We start from the raw sequence: 16257 nt of genomic DNA on the forward strand, positions 1-16257 counted from the left end.
GGCAGACACAGAGACACTGATACACACACTCGCAGACACACAGACACTAACACACACACTCGCAGACACACAGACACTAACACACACACTCACAGACACACAGAGGCACTAATACACACACTCACAGACAACCAGAGACACTTTTACACACACTCTCACACACAGAGACACTAATACACACACTCACAGACACACAGAGACACTAATACACACAGTCGTAGACACACAGACACTAACACACACTCACAGACACACAGAGACACTAACACACACACTCACAGACACACAAAGACACTAATACACACACTCGCAGACACAGAGACACTGATACACACACTCGCAGACACACAGACACTAACACACACACTCGCAGACACACAGACACTAACATACACACTCACAGACACATAGAGACACTAATACACACACTCACAGACACACAGACACAAACACACACACTCACAGACACACAAAGACACTAATACACACACTCACAGACACACAGAGACATTAATACATACACTCACAGACACACAGAGACACTAGTACACACACTCTCTCACACAGAGACACTAACACACACTCGCAGACACACAGAGACTCTAATACACACACTAGCAGACACACAGAGACACTAATACTCACACTCGCAGACACTCAGGCACTAACACACACACTCGCAGACACACAGACACTAACACACACACTCACAGACACACAGAGACACTAATACATACACTCACAGACACTAGCACACACTCTCGCAGACACACAGACACTAACACACACTCACAGACACACAGAGAAACTAGCACACACTCGCAGACACACAGAGACACTAATACACACACTCACAGACACACAGCGACACTAATACACACACTCGCAGACGCACAGACACTAACACACACACTCGCAGACACACAGACACTAACATACACACTCACAGACACATAGAGACACTAATACAAACACTCACAGACACACAGAGACAATAATACACACACTCACAGACACACAGACACAAACACACACACTCACAGACACACAAAGACACTAATACACACACTCACAGACACACAGAGACATTAATACATACAATCACAGACACACAGAGACACTATTACACACACTCTGACACACAGAGACACTAACACACACTCGCAGACACACAGAGACTCTAATACACACACTAGCAGACACACAGAGACACTAATACTCACACTCGCAGACACACAGGCACTAACACACACACTCGCAGACACACAGAGACACTAGCACACACTCGCAGACACACAGAGACACTAATACATACACTCACAGACACTAGCACACACTCTCGCAGACACACAGACACTAACACACAATCACAGACACACAGAGACACTAGCACACACTCGCAGACACACAGAGACACTAATACACACACTCACAGACACACAGCGACACTAATACAAACACACTCAGACACACATAGACACTAATACACACAGTCACAGACACACAGACACACACTCACAGACACACACAGACTCTAATACACACACTCACAGACACACAGAGACACTAATACATACACGCACAGACACACAGAGACACTATTACACACACTCTCACACACAGAGACACTAATACACACACTCTCACACACACAGACACTCGCACACACTCGCAGACACACTAAGACACTAATACACACACTCACAGACATACAGAGACATTAGCACACACTCGCAGACACACAGAGACACTAATACACTCACTCACAGACACACAGAGACACTTTTACACACACTCTCACACACAGAGACACTAATACACAAACTCACAGAAACACAGAGACACTAATACACACACTCGCAGACACACAGACACTAACACACACTCACAGACACACAGAGACACTAATACACACACTTACAGACGCACAGAGACTAACACAATCTCACAGACACACAGAGACACTAGCACACTCTCGCAGACACACAGAGACATTAATACACAAACTCACAGACACACAGAAACAGTAATACACACACTCTCAGACACACAGACACTAACACACACACTCGAAGACACACAGACACTAACACACACACTCACAGACATACAGAGACACTAATACACACAATCACAGACACACAGAGACACTAATACATCACACTGGCAGACACAGAGACACTGATACACACACTCGCAGACACACAGACACTAACACACACACTCGCAGACACACAGACACTAACACACACACTCACAGACACACAGAGGCACTAATACACACACTCACAGACACACAGAGACACTTTTACACACACTCTCACACACAGAGACACTAATACACACACTCACAGACACACAGAGACACTAATACACACAGTCGTAGACACACAGACACTAACACACACTCACAGACACACAGAGACACTAACACACACACTCATAGACACACAGAGACACTAATACACACACTTATCCACACACAGAAACACTAATACACAGACTCGCAGCCACACAGAGGCACTAACACACACACTCGCAGACACACAGAGGCACGAATATACACACTCACACACACACAAATACACACACTAGCAGACACACAAAACACACACCCCCAGACACAGAGAGACATTCTCACACACACTCACTGACACACACAGACACTCAATACACACACTAGCAGACACACAGTGGCACTAACACACACACTTGCAGACACACAGAGACAGTAACACACACACTCGCAGACACACAGACACTAACACACACACTCACAGACACACAGAGACACTAATACTCACACTCAAAGACACACAGAGACACTACCACACACACTCGCAGACACAGAGACACTAATACACACACTCGCAGACACACAGACACGAACACACACATTCGCAGACACACAGACACTAACATACACACTCACAGACACACAGAGACACTAATACACACACTCACAGGCACACAGACACAAACACACACTCTCACAGACACACGAAGACACTAATACACACACTCACAGACACACAGAGACACTAATACACACACACAGACACGCAGAGACACTATTTACACACACTCTCACACACCAAGACACTAATACACACACTCGCAGACACACAGAGACTCTAATACACACACTACAGACACACAGAGACACTAATACACACACTCGCAGACACACAGACACTAACCCACACCCTTGCAGACACACAGACACTAACACACACACTCGCAGACACACAGACACTAACACACACTCACAGACACACAGTGACACTAATACACACACTCACAGACACACAGGCACTAACACACACTCACAGACACACAGAGACAATAGCACACACTCGCAGACACACAGTGACACTAATACAGACACTCACAGACACACAGAGACATTAGCACACACTCGCAGACACACAGAGACACTAATACACACGCTCACAGACACTAGCACACACTCTCGCAGACACACATACATTAACACACACTCACAGACTCACAGAGGCACTAGCACACACTCGCAGACACACAGAGACACTAATACACACACTCACAGATACACAGCGACACTAATACAAACACACTCGGACACACATAGACACTAATACACACAGTCACAGACACACAGAGACATTATTACACACACTCTCACACACAGATACACTAATATACACACTCACAGACACACAAACACTAACACACACACTCGCAGACACACAGAGACACTAACACACACCCTCACAGACACACATAGTCACTAATACACACACTCACAGACACACAGAGACACTAACACACACTCACAGACACACAGGCACTAACACACACATCGCAGACACACACACACTAACACACACTCACAGACACACAGAGACACTAGCACACACTCGAAGACACACAGAGACACTAATACACACACTCACAGATACACAGCGACACTAATACACACACTCACAGACACACAGAAACAGTAATACACACACTCGCAGACACACAGACACTAACACACACGCTCGCAGACACACAGACACTAACACACACACTCACAGACATACAGAGACACTAATACACACACTCACAGACACACAAAGACACTAATACACACACGCGCAGACACAGAGACACTGATGCACACACTCGCAGACACACAGACACTAACACACACACTCGCCGACACACAGACACTAACATACACACTCACAGACACATAGAGACACTAATACAAACACTCACAGACACACAGAGACAATAATACACACACTCACAGACACACAGACACAAACACACACACTCACAGACACACAAAGACACTAATACACACACTCACAGACACACAGAGACATTGATACATACACTCACAGACACACAGAGACACTATTACACACACTCTCACACACAGAGACACTAACACACACTCGCAGACACACAGAGACTCTAATACACACACTAGCAGACACACAGAGACACTAATACTCACACTCGCAGACACACAGGCACTAACACACACACCCGCAGACACACAGAGACACTAGCACACACTCGCAGACACACAGAGACACTAATACATACACTCACCGACACTAACACACACTCTCGCAGACACTAACACACACTCACAGACACACACAGACTCTAATACATACACTCACAGACACACAGAGACACTAATACATACACTCACAGACACACAGAGACACTATTACACACACTATCACACACAGAGACACTAATACACAAACTCACAGACACACAGAGACATTAGCACACACTCGCAGACACACATAGACACTAATACAGACACTCACAGACACACAGAGACACTAATACACACACTCACAGACACTAACACACACTCTCGCAGACACACATACACTAACACACACTCACAGTCTCACAGAGACACTAGCACACACTCGCAGACACACAGATACACTAATACAAATACTCACAGACACACAGCGACACTAATACAAACACACTCAGACACACATAGACACTAATACACACAGTCACAGACACAGAGAGACACTATTACACCCACTCTCACACACAGAGACACTAATGCACACACTCACAGCCACACAGACACTAACACACACACTCACAGACACACAGAGACACTAATACACACACTCACAGACACACTGAAACACTTTTACACACACACTCACACACAGAGACACTAATACACACACTCACAGACACAGAAACACTGATACACACACTCGCAGACACACAGACACTAACACACACTCGCAGACACACAGACACTAACATACACACTCACAGACACATAGAGACACTAATACACACACTCACAGACACAAAGACACAAACACACACACTCACAGAATCACAAAGACACTAATACACACACTAACAGTCACACAGAGACATTGATACATACACTCACAGACACACAGAGACACTATTACACACACTCTCTCACACAGAGACACTAACACACACTCGCAGACACACAGAGACTCTAATACACACACTAGCAGACACACAGAGACACTAATACTCACACTCGCAGACACACAGGCACTAACACACACACTCGCAGACACACAGACACTAACACACACTCACAGACACACAGAGACACTAGCACACACTCGCAGACACACAGAGACACTAATACAAACACTCACAGACACACAGAGACAATAATACACACACTCACAGACACACAGGCACAAACACACACACTCACAGACACACAAAGACACTAATACACACACTCACAGACACACAGAGACATTAATACATACACTCACAGACACACAGAGACACTATTACACACACTCTCACACACAGAGACACTAACACACACTCGCAGACACACAGAGACTCTAATACACACACTAGCAGACACACAGAGACACTAATACTCACACTCGCAGACACACAGGCACTAACACACACACTCGCAGACACACAGAGACACTAGCACACACTCGCAGACACACAGAGACACTAATACATACACTCACAGACACTAGCACACACTCTTGCAGACACACAGACACTTACACACACTCACAGACACACAGAGACACTAGCACACACTCGCAAACACAGAGACACTAATACACACACTCACAGACACACAGCGACACTAATACAAACACACTCAGACACACATAGACACTAATACACACAGTCACAGACACACAGACACACACTCACAGACACACACAGACACTAATACATACACGCACAGGCACACAGAGACACTATTACACACACTCTCACACACCGAGACACTAATACACACACTCTCACACACACAGACACTAGCACACACTCGCAGACACACTGAGACACTAATACACACACTCACAGACATACAGAGACATTAGCACACACTCGCAGACACACAGAGACACTAATACACTCACTCACAGACACACAGCGACACTAATACACACACTCACAGACACACATAGACACTAAAACAGACAGTCACAGACACACAGAGATACTATTACACACACTCTCACTCACAGAGACACTAATACACACACTCACAGACACACAGACACTAACACACACACTCACAGACACACAGAGACACTTTTACACACACTCTCACACACAGAGACACTAATACACACACTCACAGACACACAGAGACACCAATACACACACTCGTAGACACACAGACACTAACACACACTCACAGACACACAGAGACACTAATACACACACTCACAGGCGCACAGAGACTAACACAATCTCACAGACACACAGACACACTAGCACACTCTCGCAGACACACAGAGACACTAATACACAGACTCACAGACACATTGAGACACTAGCACACACTCGCAGACACACAGACACTAACACACACACTCGCAGACACACACACACTAACACACACACTCACAGACATACAGAGACACTAATACACACACTCACAGACACACAGATACACTAATACATCACACTGGCAGACACAGAGACACTGATACACACACTCGCAGACACACAGACACTAACACACACACTCGCAGACACACAGACACTAACACACACACTCACAGACACACTGAGGCACTAATACACACACTCACAGACACCCAGAGACACTTTTACACACACTCTCACACACAGAGACACTAATACACACACTCACAGACACACAGAGACACTAATACACACAGTCGTAGACACACAGACACTAACACACACTCACAGACACACAGAGACACTAACACACACACTCACAGACACACAAAGACACCAATACACACACTCGCAGACACAGAGACACTGATACACACACTCGCAGACGCACAGACACTAACACACACACTCGCAGACACACATACACTAACATACACACTCACAGACACATAGAGACACTAATACACACACTCAGAGACACACAGACACTAATACACACACTCACAGACACACAGAGACATTAATACATACACTCACAGACACACAGAGGCACTATTACACACACTCTCTCACACAGAGACACTAACACACACTCGCAGACACACAGAGACTCTAATACACACACTAGCAGACACACAGAGACACTAATACTCACACTCGCAGACACTCAGGCACTAACACACACACTCGCAGACACACAGACACTAACACACACACTCACAGACATACAGAGACACTAATACATACACTCACAGACACTAGCACACACTCTCGCAGACACACAGACACTAACACACACTCACAGACACACAGAGAAACTAGCACACACTCGCAGACACACAGACACTAATACACACACTCACAGACACACAGCGACACTAATACACACACTCGCAGACGCACAGACACTACCACACACACTCGCAGACACACAGACACTAACATACACACTCACAGACACATAGAGACACGAATACAAACACTCACAAACACACAGAGACAATAATACACACACTCACAGACACACAGACAGAAACACACACACTCGCAGACACACAGACACTAACATACACACTCACAGACACATAGAGACACTAATACAAACACTCACAGACACACAGAGACACTATTACACACATTCTGACACACAGAGACACTAACACACACTCGCAGACACACAGAGACTCTAATACACACACTAGCAGACACACAGAGACACTAATACTCACACTCGCAGACACACAGGCACTAACACACACACTCGCAGACACACAGAGACACTAATACACACACTCACAGACACCCAGAGACACTAATGCAAACACACTCAGACACACATAGACACTAATACACACAGTCACAGACACACAGACACACACTCACAGACACACAAAGACTCTAATACACACACTCACAGACACACAGAGACACTAATACATACACGCACAGACACACAGAGACACTATTACACACACTGTCACACACAGAGACAATAATACACACACTCTCACACACACAGACACTAGCACACACTCGCAGACACACAGAGACACTAATACACTCACTCACAGACACACAGAGACACTTTTGCACACACTCTCACACACAGAGACGCTAATACACAAACTCACAGAAACACAGAGACACTAATACACACACTCGCAGACACACAGACACTAACACACACTCACAGACACACAGAGACACTAATACACACACTCACAGACGCACAGAGACTAACACAATCTCACAGACACACAGAGACACTAGCACACTCTCGCAGACACACAGAGACACTGATACACAGACTCACAGACACACTGAGACACTAGCACACAGTCGCAGACACACATAGACACTAATACACAAACTCACAGACACACTGAAACACTAACACACACACTCTCAGACACACAGACACTAACACACACACTCACAGACAAACAGAGACACTAATACACACACTCACAGACACACAGAGACACTAATACATCACACTGGCAGACACAGAGACACTGATACACACACTCGCAGACACACAGACACTAACACACACACTCGCAGACACACAGACACTAACACACACACTCACAGACACACAGAGGCACTAATACACACACTCACAGACACACAGAGACACTTTTACACACACTCTCACACACAGAGACACTAATACACACACTCACAGACACACTAATACACACAGTCGTAGACACACAGACACTAACACACACTCACAGACACACAGAGACACTAACATACACACTCACAGACACACAAAAACACTAATACACACACTCAAAGACACACAGAGACACTACTACACACACTCGCAGACACAGCGACACTAATACACACACTCGCAGACACACAGACACTAACACACACATTCGCAGACACACAGACACTAACATACACACTCACAGACACACAGAGACACTAATACACACACTCACAGGCGCACAGACACAAACACACACACTCACAGACACACAAAGACACTAATACACACACTCACAGACACACAGTGACACTAATACACACACACAGACACGCAGAGACACTATTACACACACTCTCACACACAGAGACACTGATACAAACACTCACAGACACACAGACACTAACACACACTCACAGACTCACAGAGACACTAGCACACACTCGCAGACACACAGAGACACTAATACCCACACTCACAGACACACAGCGACACTAATGCAAACACACTCAGACACACATAGACACTAATACACACAGTCACAGACACACAGATACACTATTACACACACTCTCACATACAGAGACACTAATACACACACTCACAGACACACAGATACTAACACACACACACACAGACGCACAGAGACACTAATACACACACTCACAGACACACAGAGACACTTTTACACACTCTCACACACAGAGACACTAATACACACACTCAAAGACACACAGAGACACTAATACACACACTCGCAGACACACAGACACTGACACACACTCACAGACACACAGAGACACTAATACACATACTCACAGACGCACAGACACTAACACAATCTCACAAACACACAGAGACACTAGCACACTCTCGCAGACACACAGACACTAACACACACACTCGCAGACACATAGACACAACACACACACTCACAGACATACAGAGACACTAATACACACACTCACAGATACACAGAGACACTAATACATCACACTCGCAGACACAGAGACACTGATACACACACTCGCAGACACACAGACACTAACACACACACTCGCAGACACACAGACACTAACACACACACTCACAGACACACAGAGTCACTAATACACACACTCACAGACACACAGAGACACTTTTACACACACTCTCACACACAGAGACACTAATACACACACTCACAGACGCACAGACACTAACACAATCTCACAGACACACAGAGACACTAGCACGCTCTCGCAGACACACAGAGACACTAATACAGACACTCAAAGGCACTACTACACAGACTCGCAGACACACAGACACTAACACACACTCACAGACACACAGAGACACTAATACACAGACCCACAGACACACAGAGACACTAGCACACACTCGCAGACACACAGAGACACTAATACACAAACTCACAGACACACAGAAACAGTAATACACACACTCGCAGACACACAGACACTAACACACACACTCGCAGACACACAGACACTAACAAACACTCACAGACATACAGAGACACTAATACACACACTCACAGACACACAGAGACACTAATACATCACACTCGCAGACACAGAGACACTGATACACACACTCGCAGACACACAGACACTAACATACACACTCGCAGACACACAGACACTAACACACACACTCACAGACACACAGAGGCACTAATACACACACTCACAGACGCACAGAGACACTTTTACACACACTCTCACACACAGAGACACTAATACACACACTCACAGACACACAGAGACACTAATACACACACTCGAAGACACACAGACATTAACACACACTCACAGACACACAGACACACTAACACACACACTCACAGACACACAGAGACACTAATACACACACTCACAGACACACAGAGACACTAATACACACACTCGCAGACACACAGACATTAACACACACTCACAGACACACAGACACACTAACACACCCACTCACAGACACACAGAGACACTAATACACACACTCAAAGACACACAGAGACACTACTACACACACTCGCAGACACAGAGACACTAATACATACACGCACAGACACACAGAGACACTAATACACACACTCACAGGCACACAGACACAAACACACATACTCACAGACACACAAAGACACTAATACACACTCTCACAGACACACAGAGACACTAATACACACACACAGACACGCAGAGACACTATTACACACACTCTCACACACAGAGACACTAATACACTCACTCGCAGACACGCATAGACTCTAATACACACACTCCAGACACACAGAGACACTAATACACACACTCGCAGACACACAGACACTAACACACTCACTCGCAGACACACAGACACTAACACACACTCACAGACACACAGTGACACTAATACACACACTCACAGACACACAGGCACTAACACACACTCACAGACACACAGAGACACCAGCACACACTCGCAGACACACAGAGACACTAATACACACACTCACAGACACACAGAGACATTAGCACACACTCGCAGACACACAGAGATACTAATACAGACACTCACAGACACACAGAGACACTAATACATACACTCACAGACACTAACACACACTCTCGCAGACACACAGACACTAACACACACTCACAGACTCACAGAGACACTAGCACACACTCGCAGACACACAGAGACACTAATACACACACTCACAGACACACAGCGACACTAATACAAACACAGTCAGACACACATAGACACTAATACACACAGTCACAGCCACACAGAGACACTATTACACACACTCTCACACACGGAGACACAAATACACACACTCACAGACACACAGAGACACTTTTACACAAACTCTCACACACAGAGACAGTAATACACACCCTCACAGACACACGGAGACACAAATACACACACTCACAGACACACAGAGACACTTTTACACAAACTCTCACACACAGAGACAGTAATACACACACTCACAGACGCAATGACACTAACACAATCTCACAGACACACAGAGACACTAGCACACACTCGCAGACACATAGAGACACTAATACACAGACTCACAGACATACAGAGACACTAATATACACAATCACAGACACACAGAGACACTAATACACACACTCGCAGACACAGAGACACTGATACACACACTCGCAGACACACAGACACTAACACACTCACTCGCAGACACACAGAGACACTATTACACACACTCTCACACACAGGGACACTAACACACACTCGCAGATACACAGAAAGTCTAATACACACACTAGCATCCACACAGAGACACTAATACTCACACTCGCAGACACACAGGCACTAACACACACACTCGCAGACACACAGACACTAACACACACACTCACAGACACATAGAGACACTAATACATACACTCACAGACACTAACACACACTCTCGCAGACACACAGACACTAACACACACTCACAGACACACAGAGACACTAGCACACACTCGCAGACACACAGAGACACTAATACACACACTCACAGACACACAGCGACACTAATACACACACTCACAGACACACAGAAACAGTAATACACACACTCGCAGACACACAGACACTAACACACACACTCGCAGACACATAGACACACTCTCACAGACATATAAAGACACTAATACACACACTCACAGACACACAGAGACACTGATACACATACTCGCAGACACAGAGACACTGATACACACACTCGCAGACACACAGACACTAACACACACACTCGCAGACACACATACACTAACATCCACACTCACAGACACATAGAGACACTAATACAAACACTCACAGACACACAGAGACAATAATACACACACTCATAGACACACAGACACAAACACACACACTCACAGACACACAAAGACACTAATACACACACTCACAGACACACAGAGACATTAATACATACACTCACAGACACACAGAGACACTATTACACACACTCTCACACACAGAGACACTAACACACACTCGCAGACACACAGAGATTCTAATACACACACTAGCAGACACACAGAGACACTAATACATACACTCACAGACACTAACACACACTCTCGCAGTCACACAGACACTAACACACACTCACAGACACACAGAGACACTAGCACACACTCGCAGACACACAGAGACACTCACAGATACACAGCGACACTAATACAAACACACTCAGACACACATAGACACTAATACACACAGTCACAGACACACAGACACACACTCACAGACACAAACAGACTATAATACACACACTCACAGACACACAGAGACACTAATACATACACTCACAGACACACAGAGACACTAATACACACACTCTCACACACACAGACACTAGCACTCACTCGCAGACACACAGATACACTAATACACAGACTCACAGACACACAGAGTCATTAGCACACACTAGCAGACACACAGAGACACTAATACAGACACACACAGACACACAGAGACACTAATACACACACTCGCAGACACTAACACACACGCTCGCAGACACACAGACACTGACCCACACTCACAGACTCACAGAGACACTAGCACACACTCGCAGACACACAGAGACACTAATACACACACTCACAGACACACAGCGACACTAATACAAACACACTCAGACACACATAGACACTAATACACACAGAGACACTATTACACACACTCTCACACACAGAGACACTAATACAAACACTCACAGACCCACAGACACTAACAGACACACTCACGGACACACAGAGACACTACTACACACACTCACAGACACACAGAGACACTTTTACACACACTCTCACACACAGAGACACTAATACACACACTCACAGACACACAGAGACACTAATACACACACTCGCAGACACACAGACACTAACACACACTCACAGACACACAGAGACACTAATACACACACTCACAGACGCACAGACACTAACACAATCTCACAGACACACAGAGACACTAGCACACTCTCGCAGACACACAGAGACACTAATACGCAGACTCACAGACACACAGAGATACTAGCACACACTCGCAGACACACAGAGACACTAATACACACACTCACAGACACACAGAAACAGTAATACACACACTCGCAGACACACAGACATTAACACACACACTCGCAGATACACAGAGACTAACACACACACTCACAGACACACAGAGACACTAATACATCACACTCGCAGACACAGAGACACTGATACACACACTCACAGACACACAGAGACATTAATACATACACTCACAGACACACAGAGACACTATTATTCACACTCTTTCACACAGAGACACTAACACACACTCGCAGACACACAGAGACTCTAATACACACACTAGCAGACACCCAGAGACACTAATGCTCACACTCGCAGACACACAGGCACTAACACACACACTCGCAGACACACAGACACTAACACACACACTCACAGACACACAGAGACACTAATACATACACTCACAGACACTAAGGCACACTCTCGCAGACACACAGACACTAACACACACTCTCGCAGACACACAGAGACACTAGCCCACAATCGCAGACACACAGAAACACTAATATACACACTCACAGACACACAGCGACACTAATACACACGCTCACAGACACACAGAAACAGTAATACACACACTCGCAGCCACACATACACTACCACACACACTCGCAGACACACAGACACTAACACACACACTCACAGACATACAGAGACACTAATACACACACTCACAGACACACAGAGACACTAATATACACACTCGCAGACAAAGAGACACTGATACATACACTCGCAGAAACACAGACAATAACACACACACTCGCAGACACACAGACACTAACATACACACTCACAGACACATAGAGACACTAACACAAACACTCACAGACACACAGAGACAATAATACACACACTCACAGACACACAGACACAAACACACACACTCACTGACACACAAAGACACTAATACACACACTCTCACACACAGAGACACTAACACACACTCGCAGACACACAGAGACATTAATACATACACTCACAGACACTCAGAGACACTATTACACACACTCTCACACACAGAGACACTTACACACACTCGCAGACACACAGAGACTCTAATACACACACTAGCAGACACAAAGAGACACTAATACTCACACTCGCAGACACACAGGCACTAACACACACACTCGCAGACACACAGAGACACTAATACATACACTCACAGACACTAACACACACTCTCGCAGACACACAGACACTAATTCACACTCGCAGACACAGACACACAGACACACACTCACAGACACACAAAGACTCTAATACACACACTCACAGACACACAGAGACACTAATACATACACTTACAGACACACATAGACACTATTACACACACTCTCACACACAGAGACAATAATACACACACTCACACACACAGAGACACTAACACACACTCGCAGACACACAGATACACTAATACACACACTCGCAGACACACAGAGACGCTAATACACACTCACAGACACACAGATACACCAATACACACACTCTCAGACACAGAGACACTAACACACACTCACAGATACACAGAGACACTAATACGCACACTCGCAGACACACAGAGACACTAATACACACACTCACAGACACACAGAGACACTAATACACACACTCGCAGCCACACAGAGGCACTAATACACACACTCGCAGACACACAGAGACGCTAATACACACTCACAGACACACAGATACACCAATACACACACTCTCAGACACAGAGACACTAACACACACTCACAGATACACAGAGACACTAATACGCACACTCGCAGACACACAGAGACACTAATACACACACTCACAGACACACAGAGACACTAATACACACACTCGCAGCCACACAGAGGCACTAATACACACACTCGCAGACACACAGAGACACGAATACACACTCACAGACACACAGAGTCTCGAAGACACACACTCGCAGACACACAGAGACACTAATACACACACTCGCAGAAGCAATGAGACACTAATAGACACACTCGCAGA

Source organism: Scyliorhinus torazame, chromosome 20 (assembly GCF_047496885.1).
Source record: "Scyliorhinus torazame isolate Kashiwa2021f chromosome 20, sScyTor2.1, whole genome shotgun sequence".
In the NCBI taxonomy this organism is placed as follows: Eukaryota; Metazoa; Chordata; class Chondrichthyes; order Carcharhiniformes; family Scyliorhinidae; genus Scyliorhinus; species Scyliorhinus torazame.